At 42.3% G+C, this 22408-nt stretch overlaps 1 long non-coding RNA gene across 1 annotated transcript in view; it reads right to left on the reverse strand.

The window, feature by feature from the left end:
* Positions 1-22408, reverse strand: part of LOC122211218 — a 53318-nt gene that overhangs the window by 25494 nt on the left and 5416 nt on the right. The window contains exon 2 of the long non-coding RNA XR_006198568.1: positions 17122-17217. This is a non-coding gene — a long non-coding RNA (uncharacterized LOC122211218). The remainder of the gene's footprint in view (positions 1-17121; positions 17218-22408) is intronic.

Genomic DNA, 22408 nt, shown 5'->3' on the forward strand with positions numbered 1-22408 from the left:
CAAACCAAGCCATTATCTTGGACTTCAAAGCGCCAACCACTTTCATACATGTCTGCCAGGACAGAGGCCATTCCCCATGCCCTGCCCTGTAAGTCTCTTCCGCCTGGCTGTTCCTGAATTATATCCTTTTATAATAAATATCTAGGAAGTAAAATGTTTCTCTGTAAGCCCCTCCAGCAAACCAAACTCAAGAAAGGCTCATTGGAATCCCGGATCTAAAGCCAGTTGGTCAGAAGCACACGTGACGACCTACACTTTCGATCTGCATCTGAAGAGGGTGGGGCAGTCTTGTAGGACCAAGTCCTTAACCCTGGGATCTGATGCCATCTCCAGGCAGAGAGCGTCAGCATGGACCAGAATTGTAGGAACTCCCCCACCCCCCCCCCCCCACACACACTGGAATTGGGTCCAAAACCTTTAGCATCTTTTTTCCTCCATCGCTCCCCTAGAAAAGAAAATTGAGCACTATACTTCTAAACGCCTATGTTGTTATTTCTCGTCTTAGGCAGTAAGTCTAGATAGAACCTCTGTATTAAAAAAATCTTTAAGGATTAGAACTGTGACCACCAAAAGGAGATTTCTTTCGTCAGCTGCACAGAAGAAAAAGCACCCAGATAAAGTTCCAAATGCCCCAAAGGAGGATGGGATAAGAGGTGTCAGGGTTTCAGTGATCTTTAGAATCCTTCAGCACGGGTGTTCGGATATTATGTGTGTGATAGTTTACACTGTAGAAGCTATTACTTGTCTTAATCAGAAAAACACACTCCACAAATGGCCAACTAGTTCACTTTAACTCTGGTCAACACCAGATGTTCTGCCAATTAGCATAATAGAAGTAGACCTAACTTGTCATTGGTGAAATCATAGACTTTATAAATAGCATAAGAGAGTCTAGAAATAGAGTCTTGGTATAACTAATAGCATTCATGATATATGAACTGACTGAAATACTCTAGAGCCATTCCCTCCCTGGCGTGGAAAGGGGATATGGATCTGGAAGCACTTCTCTGTTCGGTACAGTCCAACCTTTTGGATTGGCATCGGAGGCAAGTTTTGGCAAGAAGTTCTGGGTCCACTCTGGCTTCTGAGGGTTCTGTTGCTGGCAATGACTAAGGCTAACTGAATGTTCCTCTAGAATACTGCTATGTTTTTGACAAATGGATTTTTCATACAAAGTGCCACGCAGAGCCCTTAAAATATGGAGTTGGGATATTTTTCAAGCTATATGACTATCTTTGTGATTGTTTGATGAGATATGTTTGTTTCAAACATCTTATGTACCAATCCTTGTATACGTTCAGAAGCGGCCGTTAATAATGGCCCAGCTTCATGAAGCTCATTATCTACCAAGCAGCAGACACTGATGGGGGTATTAACAGAAAAATTACAAAATCACAAAATCTGCATGCATGACACGGAAGGGAACTTTTTGGAAGAGCAGTCTTGACACCTGTGGTCTTCATTCTGAACCACTCCTGCTTCCCTGTTCTGCATTTCATCGCTTTATCTTATTCTCCATCCCTCTGCTTTTGACTTCATGGTAGCCCTCTTCCGCCAAAGCTCAACTGGCTTCTATTTTTGGCTCTGCTACTGTTAGGTTCCTGAACTTGGTACCCTCGTCTTCACCCCAGTCTCTCGTAGAGATGTCTGGAGTTCGGGAGAAGGAACCATTTGGGCTCAGAGACAGAATAGCCTGGGGAGAAGAGATGTCGAAAGAAGAGAGAGAAACCAGTTACAGGTCCATGCTGGTGGGCTGGGGCTGGGTGTGGGTTGTTAGCGTATAGGACAGTGCAGGGACAGGGCAGGGGAATCAAGGCGAAAGAAGAGGGGCTGACAAGTGAAGGGGGGAGGGGGAAGAGGCAGATAACCATCCTCTCTTCCCTATCTCAGGTTCCAGCCTGGAATCCATTTTCCCTGGGGACTCCCCAAGGCCATTTGAAGGAGATTTTGTCTTTAGCAAGGCTCTCTGCTGCCTTCTGTCTGCGTGGAAAGGCACCTACCTATTAACCGTTTGTGCACATCACTCCTGCCAGGAACTGACTTCTCATTGTATTTAATTCCAAGACCTGCCTATTCTCTTCTCTTTCCCTGTCCACCTCATTAGATTCAGCTCATTTCAGTGCAGCTCTCAGAGCTGGTGCTTGAGGCTACTACCTGGAAATGGAACCAGTGAGGAGAGGACTTTGACTGGGCGTGGCTCATGCCATTTCTGAAAAGAGAAGGCCAAGAAGGGGACTTGGGATGTGGAAGCAGCTCTTGCTGAGACACTAACTGCCTGTAGCCACTGGCTGCGATGGGCTGAAGCCCTTTTCCTTCCTCGGGCCTCAGGAAAAAAGCACGCGGTGAGGGGCTGAGGGTGTCTGGTTAGAGACACAGAGTGCTTTTCCCATGGCCAAACTCATGCCTCTACTTCTGTATTTTCTCTTTCGTGCAGGAGCATTCAATTATTCATTTTCTCCATTCTTTCCTTATTCATTAAAAAATAGCAAAACAACTTACGTGCTTGGCACCGTGACCGGCACTGAGAGGACAGAGTTGGATAAACCCAGTGTCCACACCCAGGAGTGGCCGGCTCCACGCAGACTCCCAACTTTGGTGACAAGCTGTCCCTCCTCAGCCTCATCCAGAGTCTCCTTCCTGACAAGCTCGGTGTGTTAGCGGAAAGAGGTAAAGGATCGAGACAACACTGTCGTAGAAATGGACTCTTTCGTTTGTTACTTGCGAACAAAACCTACAATTTGGGGAGGTTTGCGACTGATTTGCAAACCGTGCTTTACAAAGCACCTTGTCAAACTTTGTTTTGGTTCACCTCGATCGATCTCTGTGGCAGGTGTTACTGATGTATTTCTCTAGTTAAAAATCACTGAGGTTCGCCTTAGCCAAGCCTCAAGTCTCTAATCAAAGTCTCTTCACCCCTAAACTGATGTTCCCTCTACAACAAAACCGCGTGGCCAGACTCATTCTTGTGCTCCTGTATTTTCTCTTGTGTACTGGGGGATTGAATTATCCATTTCCTCCATTCTTCTCCTTTTCTATTAAAAGAAAAATCCACACACAAACACTTACATGCCTGGCATCATGCCCAGCACGGAAATAACATTCCTTATAATTTCTCTGGGCCTCTTCCTCCTGACCAGGCATCGGCGTCCGGAGTTATGGTAGACCAGCCCATGCGATCTTTGACCTCTGGCCCCCTGCACTGGGATGAAAACTTCCGATAATGACATTTGTCTTTGATACACAGTATGATTATAAACTATCTTACAGGATTATCAGCCTTTTGTGACGACCATCTGCAAACCTCAGAATTTTGGAAGGGTAAACTGAGTGCCAACAGGTAGTGAGGCAGTGTTAGGAAGAAATAGCAAGATTATACATGTGTCGGCTAGACCCTGCCATGGTTTTACAAACAGTTTGGTGTTCGTTTTTTCCTTTGTCTTCAGCTCCAACAACTGGATAAAATAGGTAATATTTGACCCATTTCAGAAATCTTCAGGTTAGAGTGGTTAACCAATGTTTATATAGTCAAACAGCTTGCGAGTAGTGCAGCTGAATCAGTATTGGTTAATCCAATATCGTCCAACTAATTTGATAAATCACTGATCAGTGTTGGGCTTGGGTCTAGTTGCATAAAGTCCTATTCCAAAGATCTGATTTGCAAAGTCTTCTGTGCACTACTTAGTATTTCAAGAATTACCTAATTGAACACCCTAACCCTACTCTTCACACACCAAAGTCCAGGTGTGATGCTACAGGTGAAATTAAAAAATAAATAAATCCCCTGTGATCTGCGTGGTTCGCAGGTGCCTGTCCATTTCACCTAACTGTCCAGTTCCAGAGTTTCCATCCCCAACGCATGCACACCCAGACATACCACACATATGACATCACCCACTTGGACTCTGAGTCTCCATTCAGACCCTGGAAAGCTCCCTCTCCAGTCTCTCAAGTAAGGAGTCCTAACAGTCTCTTGACTGATGGATTTCAATGACCACAGACTCACTGGCTGCTTGATTTCCACAAAATACATTTACTGAGTCCTCCATCTGTGCCTGGGGTTGTGCTGGGGGATGCCGACATGAAAAGTCTCCCTGCAAGTGCCTTAAGTCATGGAGGGATCGTGAAGTTATGAGTTCAAACACCGTGATGCCAAACAGAAAGTGATTAGCAGCAAAGTACGAAGTGATCTGCTATTTAGAGGACAGCAAAACTCACTGCAGGTAGGACGTTCACATGATTTATAACAACAACCGATTCTTTCGCGCGTATTATGTGCTACCCTGGAGGCCTAGTGCTTTCTATAAATGGTTCCATGTAATATGCCCGGCAGTCTTATAATACAAGCAACATTTACTGGTTCACAGAGCATACATTATTGCATGCCTATAATATGCTCGGCACTGGGTATGCTTGTTTATGTGGAACATCATGAAGAAATATGAGCTTCAAAAACTTTCCCAAGGCCGCCCAGTGGCCAGAGTCAACCCGTATCTGTTGGATGCTCTCTTTCCTCCAGATAGGAATGCACACACACACACACACACACACACACACACGACTTTGCAAAAGGGACAGCAGGGAATCTTCAGCTAAGCTTACAGGAGGAATAATTAAATTAAATTTGAATTCAGGAAAGATTACATGTCTACCAGATGCAGGCATGGACATCCTGTGTGAAGGCTGAGACCGGGGTGGGGGGCAGTGGAATAAACATCCATAGAACAACATGCTAAGAATTGGGAGAATTCAGAATGAGACACTACCAGAGAAAGAACAACAACAACAAAAAAAAACCAAAAGCTTAATTTGATTGAAGAGAATCAGGAAAGACTTTTCAGAGGTGGCCTTCTTTGCATTTAAACAGGAAGGTGATGGCTGCACAGGCAGAAGGAACTGGGGAAACACCAGTTTAGAGACGGGCAACTTGAAATGGATGCTTCATTGCATGTTTATTATGTGAATGTGAAGAAGGACATTTAAGAGTTTTATAGGGGTGCCTGGGTGGCTCAGTTGGTTAGGCGTCCGACTTTTGGTTTCAACTTGGGTCATGATCTCCTGATTCATGATTTCCGGCCCCACATGGGGCTCCGTGCTGACAGTGTGGAGCCTGCTTGAGATTCTCTCTCCCTCTCTCTCTGCCCCTCCCCGCTCTCTCTCTCTTCCCCAAAATAAATAAATAAACTTTAAAAAACGGTCCCCACCTGGGTGGCTCAGTCGGTTGAGTGTCCGACTTCGGCTCAGGTCATGATTTCACAGTTTGTGAGTTCGAGCCCCACGTCAGGCTCTGTGCTGACGGCTTGGGGCCTGGAGCCTGCTTCACATTCTGTGTTTCCCCGTCTCTCTCAGCCCCTCCCCCTGCTCATGCTCTGTCTCTCTCTGTCTTTCAATAGTAAATAAATGTTAAAAAAAATTAAAAATTAAAAAAGCTCCCCAAATGCTTAACATCAGTGGAGTAAATAAAAAGCAGGTGTTTTAAAACTACCGCCCGCAGATGAAATTCTGCCCACTCCCTGCTTTTGTGAATAAAGTATTATGGGAACCCAGCCACACCCATTTTTTACAGGTGCCCTATGGCCCCTGTCATATTATGGCAGCAGAACTGAGTCCTTGTAACAGACACCATAAGGCTCACAGAGCCCCAAATATTTACTATCTGGCCCTTTATGGAAGAAGTTTGTTGGCCCCTGGATTGGCACCTGGTTCTGTCATCCTGGACATCTAGTAACAACTTTTGATCGCACATGTTTAGTTGTTGTTGTTGTGTTTATTGGGTTTTGTGAGATGGCTTTTGGTGATGAGTTGTAGGAGGACTGAACACGTAACAATCTGCAGGCTGGCTCTGAAAGGCAGATGGAGAGAGGTCAATTCTACTATCACTGAGAGAGCAACCTTACCTTGCTGGACTCAGGGGACCAAGGGGAATAACACACGCATTTTATCTCCAGGACGACATAGCAAGAAGAACAACAGTGATGCTCATGAGCAGACCTAGTAAGGAGAGAACACAACCCAGACAACCACGGGTCAGAGCAAAGTGTCCTGTGTGTGTTTCCAGAAGGCCATGAGACCACATCAGGTTGAGTATCTGAGCCGGCTTCTTGAAGGAGGTGGCATCTGAGCGGAAGATGGAAGGACTGGTAGGGTTTGAAAAAGAGAGGATCTGGGGAAAGGCACTGCTCTGTGGACAGACTCAACGGTAAGGGTATGTTCCTACCTCTCAGAGCTGCCTGTACGACCTCCGTGGAATCTGTCAGGACAAGGGGAGTTGTTCAAGCCACGGGCCAATTCCTTGTATACCTTGCTTCGAGCACCTTGTTTTTTGGGCTGGAGGAAATTTCCACATTTAATTTTTTACATGTGTAGAGATCTCATGACTAATTCTAAGAATTGAAGCAAAAAGAAGGGGAGTATGAAGGAACCATTTCATTCAACCCCTTCATCTCTGTTGCCCCATTCAGCGACTTACTAAGTTAAATCTCAAATTCATCGGGGCTGGGTTTGACGCAGACAGAAAGTTGAAATGTATTTCCACTACATTAAGGAAATGGTCATTTTCAAAATGAATCTCCTTATGAGAAGCCATCAGAATTAGGTAAGGATTGAGAGCAAATGCCTGCAATATTTAGATGGTTGCGATATTAAGGGTGATTAATTATCATCTTAAAATATCACAGGCAATGCTTGGCTCATCTGTTCGCCTGAATTGACCTCTTCCAAACCCATTAGGCTTCTCCTCGGTTGAAATGAGTTTTTAAATGGCTTCGCACAAGCTGGTGCTTTGCACGTGTGCCTGTGATGAATGGGACACTGCCCTTGGGGATGCTTCTTGCCTGTTGATTGCTGTCGCTATGGAAGAAAAGATCGGGGGCACTAGAGGCAGACAGAACCTGGAATAATATCCTTCAGATTCACTTCTCTTTGGCTCATTTTTCTTCTGGGTTGTTGTAGCAGTTATTTTCTTTGATTGTTTTGAGAACGAAATGAGAAAATAAATACATTAAAAAGACTTTAAAAACAGTACGGTGTCTGACACACAGCAGGAGCTCGATAAGTGTTTGTTTCCACCCTTCTTGTTTACACGGATTGATTTCCGTTTAGAAGCAACAGCAATGTCTTGGGGAAATAGGGGGCTGATTTCTTTCCTCAAATAGTGGAAAATTTGGCATCCAAAGAAGGAACAGAGCTCTTACATGTGGTCCCTTGGACAATCAGTGGAAACACCAGGGTGAAGGTGCATTAAACGCACTCTCTTTTCAGGGAGAATTCCCAATGATCATTCAGTGCTAGAGAGTAAGAGGATGTGTTAATTGAATGCTTCCCATATGCCAGGTGCTGTTCTAAGTGTTTACTTTTCACAACAGCTTTTAGATACAGTCACTATTATAGATAAGGAGAGAGAGAAATCGCCTTGTCTGGGCACCAATAATCAACAGACACATCAACCCAAATAAATAGGGTCAGAGAGACAAGCATATCAATGTCTGTAATGGATGTTATACAAATCAGTAACTCATTCTAACTAAGGTACTCATCAGAATCACAAGGGATTTTGTTTTAACACAGGTAAAGCAGCAGAGAAAGAACCCGATTTATCAAGTCTGGGAGGATGTATGTGCATTTATATGTTTATAAATCCCTGGGGATTTTACTGTTCACTGGTTGTGTTTATATGAGAGCCACCGATAAAATGAATAATGAAAGGAAATGTCCAAATTGGACAAAATAAGACCACGGGAGCATGTAGGCAGACAGTGGGGGGGTTGAGCATGGAAAGCGTTTCTGCTACACGGGGATGTTCAAGAGGAGAAGCACGCAGACTGGTTCTCTGTGTTCCCAGAAGAGTCCAGACCAGTGAGTGTAAGCTGAAGAAAGGCAAGTTATCCGTGCATCTGGGAAGTCTCACAAGTGAACGCACTACCTTCTGAAACAAGGACATATTTTGTGTCAACCACCCAAAGGCAGGGCAGACATATTTTGGGAACATGGTAGAGAAATTCCTGCATGAAGCGTCAGGTGTGGAGGTCAGGAAGGATGACTGTGCAGGTGGCTTCTTGCTGAGGGAGCCCATGATGTTCTGGGATTGCCACAGAACACTCGCGATCTGTATAAGTGTTTCCTGAGCAAGAGGGATCATTTTTTTTTAAATACCTTGAGTACAGAGATCATTCTGTGCTCATCCTCCTTTTTTTTTTTTTTAACAGTGAATGATTCTGAGCTAAAAATGTAAAGTTTTAAGAGATAACCATAACCAAATTGTTTCTCAAAGTGACGTGTTCTTGGGCCGAAGATGCCGGATTGTCTGGTCCCTCCTAGTGAGGGAATGCATACTCTACCCTCAACAGCCTGCTGCTGCTTTAAGGGCTGGTGCACATCCTGCCAGACAAGCAGGTGAAATGGCCCCTGAATCGGAGGCAAATGTTTGGGGAGAATCATAGAAGTGGGTCCAAGTTCTGCGGAATAACAGAGCAGCTAGAAGTTTTGAAGAAAGGATGTGTTTCCCATGAAAACAGCTTTAGTTGTCTCTGCTGTGCTAACTGTAGGGGAGGAAAACTGTTCCCTTCTGTCCTTCCAGGTTCTTTGGCTGGTCTAATAATTAAGTTGATAGAAGACAGATGACTAGGAGAAAAGCAACTTTAATTTCATATGTATGGGAGCCCATAAAAAAATACGAGACTGAAAGAAGTGAACAAAGCAGATAGCTTGTACACCTCTAAGACAGACAATGGATTTGTAACAAAAGGACAAGATGGAGGGGTTTGGCTTGGTGTAGCGAACTAGTGAGGAAGTAACCAAGTTTGTTTACATGGCTGTCACAGCTGCATCGTCTCCCTCTCTCTGGGGGTGAGGTTGACTTTGCCCCTGGTACGGGGAGGGGATCTTTCCCATGGGAGAGTTATTTCCTGCTTTCAGGAGGACAGAGGAGATCAGTGTCCCTCTTGCATTGGCTGTTTCTTAAATAACTTTAATTCGAAAGAGTCAACACGTCAAAGCAGCATGTCATGGGGAGGCATCCTCTGCACTGCTTCGTATCATCTGCTCCCTTTTGGACACAAATGATCCACAACCAATTCAGACTGGTATAGGAAGAAAGGAGTCTTGTCTCTTGTTTCCCAGAGGGCAGAGGTTCCGAAGCTACCTTCAGACATGACGGCAGACACCCAGAGGACTCACTGTCTGGTCCATGGCTTCTGCTTCTCTTCCCATCTCCGCTGCTCTTCCTTTGCCCCCCTGCCTCCACAGGGACTCACGTCTCTAAGAACCGTCACCCGAAAGGGACCCGCTCCCGTCATCTCCGGAACCAAGTTCGAATTTTGTCAATTGTCTCCAACAAACAGTAGAATGTCATACTGGTGTGAGAAAAAGCATCCCAAAGGCAATGAGGAGGGAGAGGAGGTAGGCTAATCCAAAGTAGGGTTGTTCATAATTCACCACCTTCTCTACCTCTCTGTCTCTCACTACATTCTGTTCCGTGGGGCCAGGGAGGATAGTCAGTGGAATTTCTGCCCTGGTAGGAAGAACTTGGCTGTGGAAGCATACAGACCACATTTATTAATGACTTTTGTTTTGGGGGCACCTGGGTGGCTCAGTAGGTAAAGCGTCTGACTTCAGCTCAAGTCACGATCTCACAGTTTGTGAGTTCGAACTCCATGTGGGGCTCTGAGCTTTCAGCAGAGATCCTGCTTCTTATTCTGTGTCTCCCTCTCTCTCTCTGCCCCTCCAGTGTTTGTGCTCTGTCTCTCAAAAATAAATAAACGTTAAAAAAATTTTTTTAAAGACTTTCGCTTGCAAGTAGCAGAAATTCAACTAATGTACAAACGAAAAACAAACAAAAAACACCATGATGAGTGGATATGTAGGGTTTTCTCTGCTCATAAGTAGATACAGTGCCCAAAGGTTCTTTTGAATTTCTTTCTGTCTGACTTTTTTTTTTAACTTATTTTGGCCTGGCTACGATCACCAGCAGGTTCCATGTGGTGACCAACATGTCCATGATCTGCCTTATGGTCTCTTGATGTTGAGTGTTACAAATCAGATGTAGAGAGGCTCTTTCCTCCCCACAGTTCACAGCAACCTTTCTTGCTGGTTCCACATGTAGGGGTCTCACATGCCCTCCTTGGAAGCAGTCAGCAGCCCTGAAAACAGGGTACCTGGGCCTGACAGGATCTTAATAGGCCAAGTAGGGGCAGTAGAATCCCTTATATAACAATGACCATCTCTTGTACTCTTTCCCAATTTTGATGTAGAAAAAAAGAGAAGTAACTCATTGATGGCAAAGATATAGAAAAGAACAAATAGGAGTCAGAGCCTTAAAAACACAGTAATTATATGAGAACAGAATGATCAGCAAAATTAAGCCAAACTGTAATCCATCCATCATATATATTAATGACGACCAAAATAGCAGCAATCAAAATTCTCAACCAACCCGAGACAGTACAGATGACATACTTCAGAACAAAATTATGAGAATCCCAATTATCTCTGATTACGTATGCACAGTGGGAAGTTTGCAATATTGCAGACAAAGTGTTGCATGGCAACCACAGTTTTTTGTTAGAATATGAAATTGGAGTCTTCAGGAAATTCTAGTTATGCACTAATTTTAGTTTAAAAATATCAAATATTAGTCACTTTTAAAACTACTTTTGAAAAGTTGTGACAAAATTGGCCATAAGCACATTCAGATATTAGTTACTGGAACTGTGTGTTGTTTTCTCTAAGGGGCACAGATAAGGCATGTATTTGGGGGTCTTTTGGCATAGGATCTTATGGTCTACCAGTGGACATTCACAACAATATTTATGCTCCTACCGTTCAAGCCACGGTGTTAGAGCAGATACACATTGGGTCTCTGCCTAATCATCTTTGTCCAATCAGATCTTACCTGGACAGGACTGGATTTCAGCTAGAATCTCAAACCTGTGTTTTGATTGAATATTGCTCCCCCCACCCAATGTCCACACAGTCTCCTAACAACTATGTCCTAAAGTCACCAAGTCAGGGCCACTTCTGTCTTCCATTATGCATGCTCCTCCCCAGAATAGACTGTAAGTGACTTAACGGAGCTCATTAGTGTCTCAGTTTGACTCATGATGGGGATGGGGAAAGAGGAAGGTAGGTTTCATAGAGAAGGAGGCTTTTTGTTATGTCTTGTGTATAATCAAGATCTGAGTGCTTCAGATTCTGGAAAACAAGCTTAGGATGAATGTGATTTCTGGACTTGGGGGAGAAAAAGGACATTCCAGCAGCAAACAAAAGGTAGAAAGATGTGGGGACACCTGTTGGGAACGCAGGTCACAATTTCATGAGATGATCAGTGGACGAGACGAGACAAGAGTCTGCACAAAACCGCATGCTATATATAATATTAAATGATATTCATGTTCGTTTTACGTTTTCTAAGAGACTTTCACGACTACTTAGTATAACTCACAAAACTATTCATTGTTCCAAAGTTGGCAAGCAGGAATTATTTCAAACAGAACCAAAAAGAAAAACATAAACAGGCATTGGAGAAATGAATTGATTTGCCCCAGTTTGAAAATCTCAACAGTGTGGAATCAGAATGCAAGCATGTTCAGATCCCAGATAACTTGCTCACTTGGCCTTGTCAACGTAAATCGTGTGCTTTGAATAAGAAAACAAACAAACACGGGAAGAGATGTGTTGAAAATAACAGGCAAGAGTTTAACCAGAATTTCTATGTGTCTGGACTCTATGCAGTGCTAGGACAGGAACCACAAGTGTTTCTATGGTAGTTTAGCATTGAGTTAGAGTAGGTTAGCATTTAGTAGTGTTTTGTCATTACCGGACTATAAGTCAGATAAAAGTCACAGCCAAGTCTAATCTGCCACCAGCCAGCATATAGTAGGTTTTCTATAAACGTGTGAGATTAATACATCACAAGTGGATGGCCCAACATAAGTGCCAAATAAGTGAACATTAACTTAAATTGAATTGACAACCTCATGTACACCAGTGGGGAGGTAGGATATGAGATGAGGTTAGAACTTAAAGAGAGACCAAAGTTATTGGCTATCTTCTAGAACTTGGTTTGGATGGAAAATATAGGTGTGTTCATTTTCTTATTTATAAAAATCACAGGGGACCTGGGTGGTACAGTTGGTTAAGTGTCCCACTCTTGATCTCAGCTCAGGTCATGATCTCATGGTTTGTGAATTCGAACCCCACACTGGGCTCTGAGCTGACAGTGCGAAGCCTGTTTGGGATTCTGTCTCTCCTTCTCTCTGTCCCTCCCCCCACCTTGTGCACTCTCACTCTCTCTCTTTCTCACAAAACAAACTTAGAAAATTTTTAAATCATACATGTATGCATTATATACATTTCCATAATAAATAACAATATAAAATTATATCATCTTAGGAATGGAGGGAAGTCTGAAGATTGAACAACGGCAAACAGGGCTATGCTTGAACCAATGCTGTGTTATGAGCCAGAGGCTTGATTGACGTGGTTCTGGGTTTCCATAAAAAATAGGAAAAGAACGTGACATTCTACTTTTTAAAAATTGTGCATTTGATAAACTATACAACACTCTAAACTTTCCATTATTATGCATGAAAAAATTTCATGAGAGCCAGGTACCTTTGATAATGTCATTAAAAATGTGGGAGGATTGTCCCGGCCCTGTGGCTAGAGAGCTAGCGGGACTGCATGAGCTCAGTGAGTAAAGCACAGCCTGGGTGCAGGGTTGGGTAATAACTTGGGAAAACTTTACAGAGGAGGCAGCCATACAAGCTGGTCCACCAAGGCCTGTACGCCATGTCTGAAACAGACATTTTCCCACAACACTCTTTTCCAGGATGAAAATACGTATTTTAAATAATTTCTCCTTGTATATTCTCAACCAAATTGACCCATATGTGAGACTTACCCTTCCCTATTGCAATATGTTCTGAAATATGTCCTCTTAGCTACTCAGTGTTGACGGACAGTCTGTGATCATTTTCCAGTTAGGTCTGCATAGAAATCTATCAGTTATGCCTGAAGGCAAGAAGCCTTCATTTAGATAATTTGGAGAGTCCATTTAATGTTAATTCTCATTATTGATTTATAAGGCTATCTTGCTAGAACTGAGACAAGTTTTTTTAAAGTCACTTATGATCCGTCTAAAACTAAATGACCATGAGCCATCTCTACACATCATATTCTGTCTCTACAGTTTGAGTATTTCTCTAGCCAAGCCTTTAGAACTTCGGGAAAACTTTGGACTATGAGCAACTTGTTCTGTGAGTGTTCTGTAAGACAAACAAACATTTCTAATAAAATTCAACTTGATAAATGAGCCACGTCTTGCAGTATGAGTAGTACGTGATGCCGAATGTCCCTTGATCACAATTGAGCCAATTGTTTTGTCTCTCTCCCTCTCTCTCTCTCTCTTTCTGCAGGATTGTGGGTGATCATCAATGCAATGTCACATTTCCATGAAATTTTCAAAAGGAGGCAAAAGCAAGTGTCATTGGATACATTCCTTGCTAAAGTTGCACAAAAAGAAAAAGATTCCATTGAGCCAATAGATACCAGTGATTCCATTCGTGATAGTGAAAATCTCTACATAATAACCCTCTTCTCTCTTGTTTCCCCCACACCAGCCATGAAGGTTTTCAAAGGTAAATGTATTACCTAATGGTATTGTAATCATTTTTATTTGAATGTTTTTGGGTTGTGGAATGGACCCTCTGAGTTTCCATTATTTCTTATGGGTAAATTGGCTTTGATGTATAAGTGCTTTGAATGATGAGCAAGATTCCTGAAGGAATTACGCTTGCAAACCAAGGTTTTACTGTAGTGTGAAAATCACCCGGCATTTGCCCTCAAAATTGGTAGCTTTTAACCTATATACCCACTGAGTATAGTTTACAGGTTGTTTATGATCTCCCTTGGAGTGCCCTCCCCCACTCGAATGCTATACACTCTGGTCATAGAAACTGGCTCTGAGTCTCAAAAATGGAGGCTGTGTGAAGCCTCCCTGCCTTTTTTCACATGGATCCTTTCCCTAGAATGCTCTCTCCATGTTGACTGCCTCATCTCTTCATCTTCCAAGAGTAAGTACCATTTTCTTCCTACAGACACTCTTCTCCCTCCCAGACTACCCTGACTTCTTCTGTGGTAGTCTGCATTTACTGTTTATTTGCCCATCAAAACACTAAAGCCCCACTTCCCATTGGGTTATTTGTGAATTTCCATTACCATCACTAGATCTAGGACCTGGAAAAAGCAACTGACAGTATCCTATTTCCCAAGGAAGTTCAAAATAAAATAAAAATAAATTTTTTTAATTTTATTTAAATAATTTTTTATTTTTTTATTTATAAATATTTAAATATTTAAATATTTTTTATTTATTTTCACTTAAATAAAAATTTTTAAGTGGATAGAGATAAAAAATATCAACTTTATTACAAACAAAATCTCGCTGGAGAATGTGGTTTTGTAACTGGTCCAAGTAGATTCAGAAACACTTCTACCTTTATTGAATGTCATCCTGATGTTGGACTTTTCTTGTCTTTCTGGAAGTTTATTTGTCTTCCTGCATTTTTATCTTGAGCCTATTTGCACATGATAGCAGAGAACTCAACCTAGGCAGTTCCACATAGATTTAATTCAATAAAGTATAATTTGTGTCACCTTATAGCCTCTTCCTGATCCCTGTGGTTGATTCTAATGTTTGGAGAAGGATTTATGTACATCGGTGACCAGAAGTGTCCATGTGGTCCCACCCACCGAGAAGTGACGGCATCACTTCTGGAGGAATGGTTTTCTCTGCCACCTCTTACACACATATTCATCCCGATAATTGATATTTTTTCCATCCTGTCAGTTAGCTCTGTCTCTCAACTAATTTTGAGCTCAACAGTGCTCTCTCCCTGACTGTGAGCATAAGGAATATTCAGGTACTCTCCTCTCCCCTTGTGAGGCTGCAAAGAATGCCTGGACTGTGTCCAGTCTTTCCTGACTATTCCTGATACAATAGATAGAACTCACTACCAATCCTGTTCTTTAGTTGCCACAATGGTGGGGTGGGGGGAGGCTTCCATATGGAAATTGCCATGTATTTTCATCTTACTCAAGAGCAAGAGACAAATTTGATTGACATTTGGGTCCCCCCATCTGTTTTCTTTCCATCACTTCATCGTTGGGGTACAGGGAGACAGGGGGAGATCCCTGATACTACATCTAAATCTCTTGCGTTCTAAACATTTTCAGCTGCTGTTTTAGCATCAGTGAGTTTTTTTTTTTTCTCATTTCACCAGGAGAAGGAAAAAAAAAAAAGAAAAGGAAATGTGCCAGGAAATAAAAGATTTTTATAAGCCCATTGTCTATGCCAGTGAACTAGATCATTGGAAGCCCAAAGTCCAGAATTAGAAGCCTGACAGTCAGGACTTTTCATTCTCTGCGCCTGACTGCACTGATCCTCCCTTATGACAATTATGTACTGTGGACGAATTATCAGTGGGTTCATTTAGAAAGGATTCAAACCTTAGCTGACATCTAAAACTTTCATACTTCTTGAAATTGGGGGAAATAAATGCTTAACATATGATTGGAAAAAAACTATGAAACTAGAGATTTTGCTATGTCCATCATATCTGCAAACATATAACATGGTCCAACACCCAGCTTAAAATCCTTCAGAAATTCCAAAGAATTTCTCTCTGCCTGAGAGGGAAATCCAATCTTCTCTTCATGGAACACAGGAATTTTCCTCCTTTGGAAAGACCACTTAAGTCTCCCACTTAATCTTCCTGCCATGGCAAACCACTGGATTTTCAGCAGTTCCATATCTCTGAGCTTGGGTTCAAGTTTGACTTCACATCTAGAACGATTTCTCCATCGTTATTTGACCATATTCCCCCTATATATCCTGCAAGACTGAACTTGGAAAACACTACCCCAGAAATCCTTTTTTGGTCCACCTCTCCATCAAAGGCGAGAAACCCTCACTGGAAATCTTCAGGCATGGTGTCTAATGTACACTTCTCCTTACTATTTTCTGTAAATGCATTTACGACACTTTATAACCTGTTGATCTGCATGACAATTCTCTCAGTGGATAGAAATCTGTTAAATATCATTCTTCTCACTTTTGTTTCCCCAAGCCCTAACACTGTACTTGAATCATGGATCAATGATCTTTCGAATGCAGTTTTCATGGTTATAGCCCATAAAAACTAGCCCACACATACAGAAAATTAAGAAATAAACAAATTTGGCATAAGGCCAATAGATTGCAGGGAAACCCACTGTGTGAATAACGGTTGATATCTGCATTAACAAAATATCAGATTTCTAGCATTACATTATACTGTGGATAGACTATTATCTATAGAAAAACAAACCTAATTGAATAACATCCCTTGATTTTTCCAACTTGAAATTAGTAAGAACTGCAATTAATCAAGACTGCATTAAACACCAAAACTGTGTATTTGAATCTGAATTTCAGACTCTACTAAAGATTTGCATAAGAAGAACACCTAGATAGGAAGAGAATCCAGGTATAAAAGCCCGATCATAGACTTCAAACACAGAGGGGATCACATTGAACCTCTAGCCAGGAGATTTTGATTTTAATGTCTCTCTTTTTACAACTTCAGCCAGGCATTTCATTTGTCTAACTTTTATTCACTCAATCAGTCATTTACTGGGCTTATGGTTATTGAGTAAATGTCTATAATGTGCCAGGCATTGGGCTGGGATAATACCAACAATAGGATTTTGATTAATGACCTTTATAATAGTCACACAACACAATTTACAAAAACAGCATTTTCTTGGTTTATCTTAAGTAATAACCATAGTGCATCTACAAATTTATTGTTTATATTACCTGCACTTTATCCAGGAGGAAACAGACTGATAAAACTAAATGTCGTTCCCATTATCATGGTGTTGGTTTTGTGCCCGAGCTAGGATTCAAACTCGGGTCTCATGAAGCACAACTGAGATTTACCGGTTTTGCTTTTTGCTTGTTGGGTGGTTCTGTGGTTCCTTTTCAAAATTTCTCATTGATACCTCCAGTCACTTCCTTCGTCCTTCCCCGCTTCTTCCCTCCCTCCCATTCTTTCTTTCTTTCAAGAATATTTACTGAGCACCTACTTTGTTCCAGGACCTTGTTAGACATCCACGATCATTCGATGCCTCTCAATGGTTGTTGAGAATTAATAGACATACTGCTGGCCATCAATGGTATACCTACACAATATAACACAAATTCAGAAAAAAATTAGAGCTATTTGTCTCCCAGAATTTGAAAAAAAATAGAGAATATAAAGCAGCTGTTTGGGGGGAAAATGATGATTTAAAAGTGCTTTCATTCAAAATGTTCGTGCATAACGGAAGACGCTCCTGGCAGAATAGCTTTGCACTGTGTGGCATTCCATTTTGCAAATAATAAGTGGCGATATGAAACTTCTGTGTTTTTACTTTGCTGTATGAAAAAATAAAAGACGGGCTGGTATGAAAAGGCAACATCAATTCTCCGTTAGCTGGTTTTGTTTTTAACAAAAACTGTTTATCAACCTTATTTGGTTTTGTTTTCCTCCCACAAATATTTCACATAATTTTCAGAAATTTAGGGAAAATCAGAAAAGGACAAAGAAGGAAACAAAATTTTCTCCATACTTAGAGAACAGGAGTAACTACTGATAGTGACCTTGGCACTGTCTTTCTGTCACGTCTTTATCAGAGGAGGGCTCTGCTCATATTCTCATAGTTTACAAAGATAGTGTCATTTTCTGTACTACTAAATCCTATACATCCTGGATTTTATATATATGTGTGTGTGTATACATAATATAATATATTATGTGTGTGTGCATATATAATATATAAATGTGTATATATGTATATATACATATATATGTATGTATATGTATGTATACATATATATGTATATATAACATATATATACATATATAATACACATATATAGTATATATGTATATATATACACACACACACATATATATATTAGGATACTTTTCAATGATACTTAGGAATACTGTCCTCTTTTTTTGCAATGAGACAGCTTGAAAGGGCTCTGGACTTCCATTCTGAAAAGTTCTGGTGGTTGCTCTGGGCAAGTCTCTTCATCTCTTTATACCTGTCTCATCCTCTGTATAAAAAGAGGCTGGACATTCAAGTGCTAGTATTCTGGAATCTTCTAACTCTCCATAAGTGCAAACCCTTTCATCAGTGCCATAGCGGAGCTTGGGAGCCTGTGGAGAAGAGCAGGACTCTGCCCGTCCCAGGGATGTTTAAAAGTGCAGAAATAAAGCAACACCGGTAGGTCGACCGGTCTGCTGTGCACCTCCCCAGGATATGGTCATGCCCACCGACAGGGAGTGTCCAAGAGCGTCCCCCCTGGACTTGAGTCTCTGGGCCATCATCCAGCCAATCCCTAGCAACAAGCGATTTTGGTTTTTTTTTTTATTCTCAGCAGAATGGTTATTCCTAGATTTCATGAGCCTTCAATCTTTTTGGCCTTTATTTTTGAAGCGCGTCTGGAAATCTTTCTCATGCTCTTCTTCGAAAGAAAAACAGTCCTCACTTAACTGGCTGGGACAATAAATGACCTTTTTTCCCCAAGGATGTATAAAGGTGCAAACAGAAAGGACTCATAGCCCAAAAGCCCAAACTTAAGGATGCTTTTTCCATTAATGTACCTGCGGTTTTGACCAAGTCATTCAGCCTCCTGAGGGGCAGCAACATCCAGGGGCACAAGTTCGGAATTGACTGGAAGTCGTACCGTGAGTTTGAGAAATTCACTTAACGTTTCTGAACTGAACCATAACACATTATATTGTGATAAAATATGTACTAAATAACCCATTCTTGGGGCTCCTGGGTGGAGCAGTCGGTTAAGTGTCCGACTTCGACTCAGGTCACGATCTCACGGTTTGTGGGTTCGAGCCCCACATCGGGCTCTCAGCTGTCAGCACAGAGCCTGCTATGGATCCTCTGCACTGTGCCCCCCCCCCAGCCCCTCCCTGGCTTGCACACTCTCTCTCTATCTCTTTCAGAAATAAACATTAAAAAAATCTTTAAATAAACCATTCTTCTCATTTTACTAATGCTGTCTGTGTCTTTATGGCGTTCTTCCAGACTCTTCCTGATGTCCCCGCTCCCTCCCCGACTCGTCCTCCACCCCCTCCCCATGCCGCATTCTCTCCAGCCTCACTGGTCCTCCCCCACCTGCCCCTGATTCATCCCTGGCTTGTCACTCCTCAAGCCAGCTGGCAGGACGGGCCTTTCCCCAGGATTTCCTGAAGGGGCTTCTCACCTTGAAACCCTTGTTCTATTCCACACCCTCAGAGTCTCTCCCCGAAGGCTCCACCCCAGCCCCCAACCACCTTACAGGGCTTTCTTTTTCATGACATGTTAACATTTTTCATCTTGGCATATATCACTGTTCAAACATAACTACGACCTTAAATACACAGTGTTTGTGTTTGGCTTATTTGTGGATTGGCTCTCTTCCCGTCCACTAGATCAAATGCTCTGGGAGGGAATTCCAGCTGCATTCATTGCTGTATCCACTAAACTCAGCACGCTGCCTGGCACCAAGTACATGCTCACTAAACACTCGGTATAAATAAAGGATGGAAGGAGGGAAGAAAAGAAGGGAGAAAACAAAAATTGGAGAAAGATTGGAAGATGAAGCTGTAACATCGTTTTTAAGAATATGTGAAGGAATCCATGAAGTGCTTTCCTGGTGTTTCTCTGACACTTAAGGGGTGTTCACACAGGCTCCTGGGCTGTGGGCTTCTCAGGGGTCCTGAAGCTGCATATGGTAAGACCTTCTGTGTTGTATTGTGTAGAAATAACTTTAATCTTAAAAAGCCATTTCACTTCTGCATTATAATTATTTATATATCCATTTGTTGTAATGTCTTAAAATATCTTCAACACTTTACCATCTACCGTACACGATGTTTCAGAAAGAGCCTCAGGGTCTGTTCTGTGGACTCGTCTTGTGACCGGAGTCCTCGGTTCCCCAGCGGGAAGAGCCTATCTGCATGATGGAAGCCTGCGAAGGTCTCAGAGGAGTGCTTACTTTGTAAATAGCGTGCCCTGTTCTAAGATTTTTCTAAATAATACTGTGTTTCTGAAGAGGACAGACGGAAGGACAGAAAAATAATACTGGCACCTGGATTGTTTTCCCCAACAACTATTGTTCAAAGATGCATAGATTCACAGGAATGGTGACATAGTACATCTCAGTTATGGCAGGATAAATTTTAAAAGTGAATCCTTCTTCTACACATAGGCTGAATGCTTGCATTCTCTTTTCCTTGAGATATTTGGATGACAGTCTCTTGTATTTCTAAATATGGCTTATCAGTCATTGGGACTTTAGTGATCTGGTGTTTGAGAAAGTGCCTGCATAACGAGTGACACGGCAGGCAGGGACCTGGTGAGGACCTCTGTCCCTACCAACAAAATAACTTTTGTCTCTGTTGTCTTAGTCTTCCTACAAGCCTCAAAAGTCCACGTTTCTGAAGATTTCCTTGTATCAGCTCATAAACCCTCAGCAGAGGAGAGGTACTGTCATCCCAGGGGCACAGAACTGGAGCCTGCTCGTGACTGGGAAGTATGACAGCAGAGGACAATGCCAAAGGCAGACACTAAGTGTACAACAGGCTTCAAGTCTTTGAAATATGAGCCAAGCAGACAAGCACGACAGGCTGTCGGTGTTTATATGTCTACACCGGAGTGGTCTCTCTATTGAGAAAGAATGTCAGACTGTTTGAACACACTGTGCCATGAACCACTGCCCCCAGTTGAACAGGTGCCCACCTCCGTGTGGCCATCAGAGAGTTGACTATCTCCACGTACCGTGATATTGTCCATCAACTTCTCTCCTTATATCTTCTCCTGTTTCCATTCCTCTTTCTTTTATTTTTTAAGTTTATTTATTTTTTAAATTTTTTTAACGTTTATTTATTTTTGAGACAGAGAGAGACAGAGCATGAACGGGGGAGGGTCAGAGAGAGGGAGACATAGAATCTGAAACAGGCTCCAGGCTCTGAGCTGTCAGCACAGAGCCCGACGCGGGGCTCGAACTCACGGACCGTGAGATCATGACCTGAGCCGAAGTCGGCCGCTTAACCAACTAAGCCGCCACCCAGGCGCCCCTAAGTTTATTTATTTTTGAGAGAGAGAGACAGAGAGAGAGAGAGAAAGAGAAGGGAGCAAGGAGCGCACCAGTGAGAAAGGGACAGAGAGAAAGACACACACACACACACACACACACACACACGCAGAATCCAAAGCAGGCCCCAGGCTCTGACCTGTCAGCACAAAGCCTGATGAGGGGCTCAAACTCATGAGCCATGAGATCATGACCTGAACCAAAGTCAGATGCTTAACTGACTGAGCCACCCAGGAGCCCCTCCATTCTTATTTCTATAAGCATTAAATACACAACTTAAAAATCACTATGGTCTTCAATCCCACAACTGGACTGCCCAATGAAGAGGTGGGGTTGCTAACCAATGAGGCATTCACTCAAAATCTCTCTGCAGAGAAGTCAGTAATCATTAAGGGAAAATAGTATCTTCACATTGGAGTAAGCTGCAAAGCATCACCTTAACTAATGGACTAACACTATGCCACCAGCATTGGGAAACATCTGTGCAATATGCCTCTGGAAAGGGAGGCATAAAGCTCCTGGTCCATTGTATTCTGTTTAAAACTATGTGACCCAAATCTGTCATACAGAAATAGTACATAAGCTAAAAATGAGCGGCATTCTACAAAGTCATTGCCACGTACTGCCACACACACACACACATACACACACACACACACACACACACACACACACACACACACAAATCAAGGTCAAGAAAGGAAAAGTAAAGGACACAAACAGTTTGAGACTAAAGAAGAGAAGTGGAATTCACACCTCCATCCACCATGTGGTCCTGGATTGGATCCCAGACCAGAAAACTCAGCTACAAAGGACATTATTGGGACAACTGATAAAAATTAAATTTGATACTAGCATTGTGTCAATATTAGATTTTCTGATTTTATTTTATGTTTTTAAATGTTCATTTATTTATTTTGAGAGAGAGAGAGAGCATGTGTGAGTTGGGGAGAGACAGAAAGAGAGGGAGAGAGAGAATCCCAAGCAGGCTCTGTGCTATCAGTGCAGAGACTGATGTGGGGTTCGATCCCACAAACTGGGAGATCGTGACCTGAGTCGAAATCAGTAACAGACTGAGCCACCCAGGTGCCCTGATAATTGATGAGCATTTAATCTGGATCATAGATGAGACAGTAGTTTTATGCCAATATGAAATTATTAAACTTCCTGATTTTGATGGTTGTACTTTAACGTATATTTGATTCCGCTCTGCCATCTTATGCCCCTGGA

Source organism: Panthera leo, chromosome F2 (genome assembly GCF_018350215.1).
Source record: "Panthera leo isolate Ple1 chromosome F2, P.leo_Ple1_pat1.1, whole genome shotgun sequence".
NCBI classification, from domain to species: domain Eukaryota; kingdom Metazoa; phylum Chordata; class Mammalia; order Carnivora; family Felidae; genus Panthera; species Panthera leo.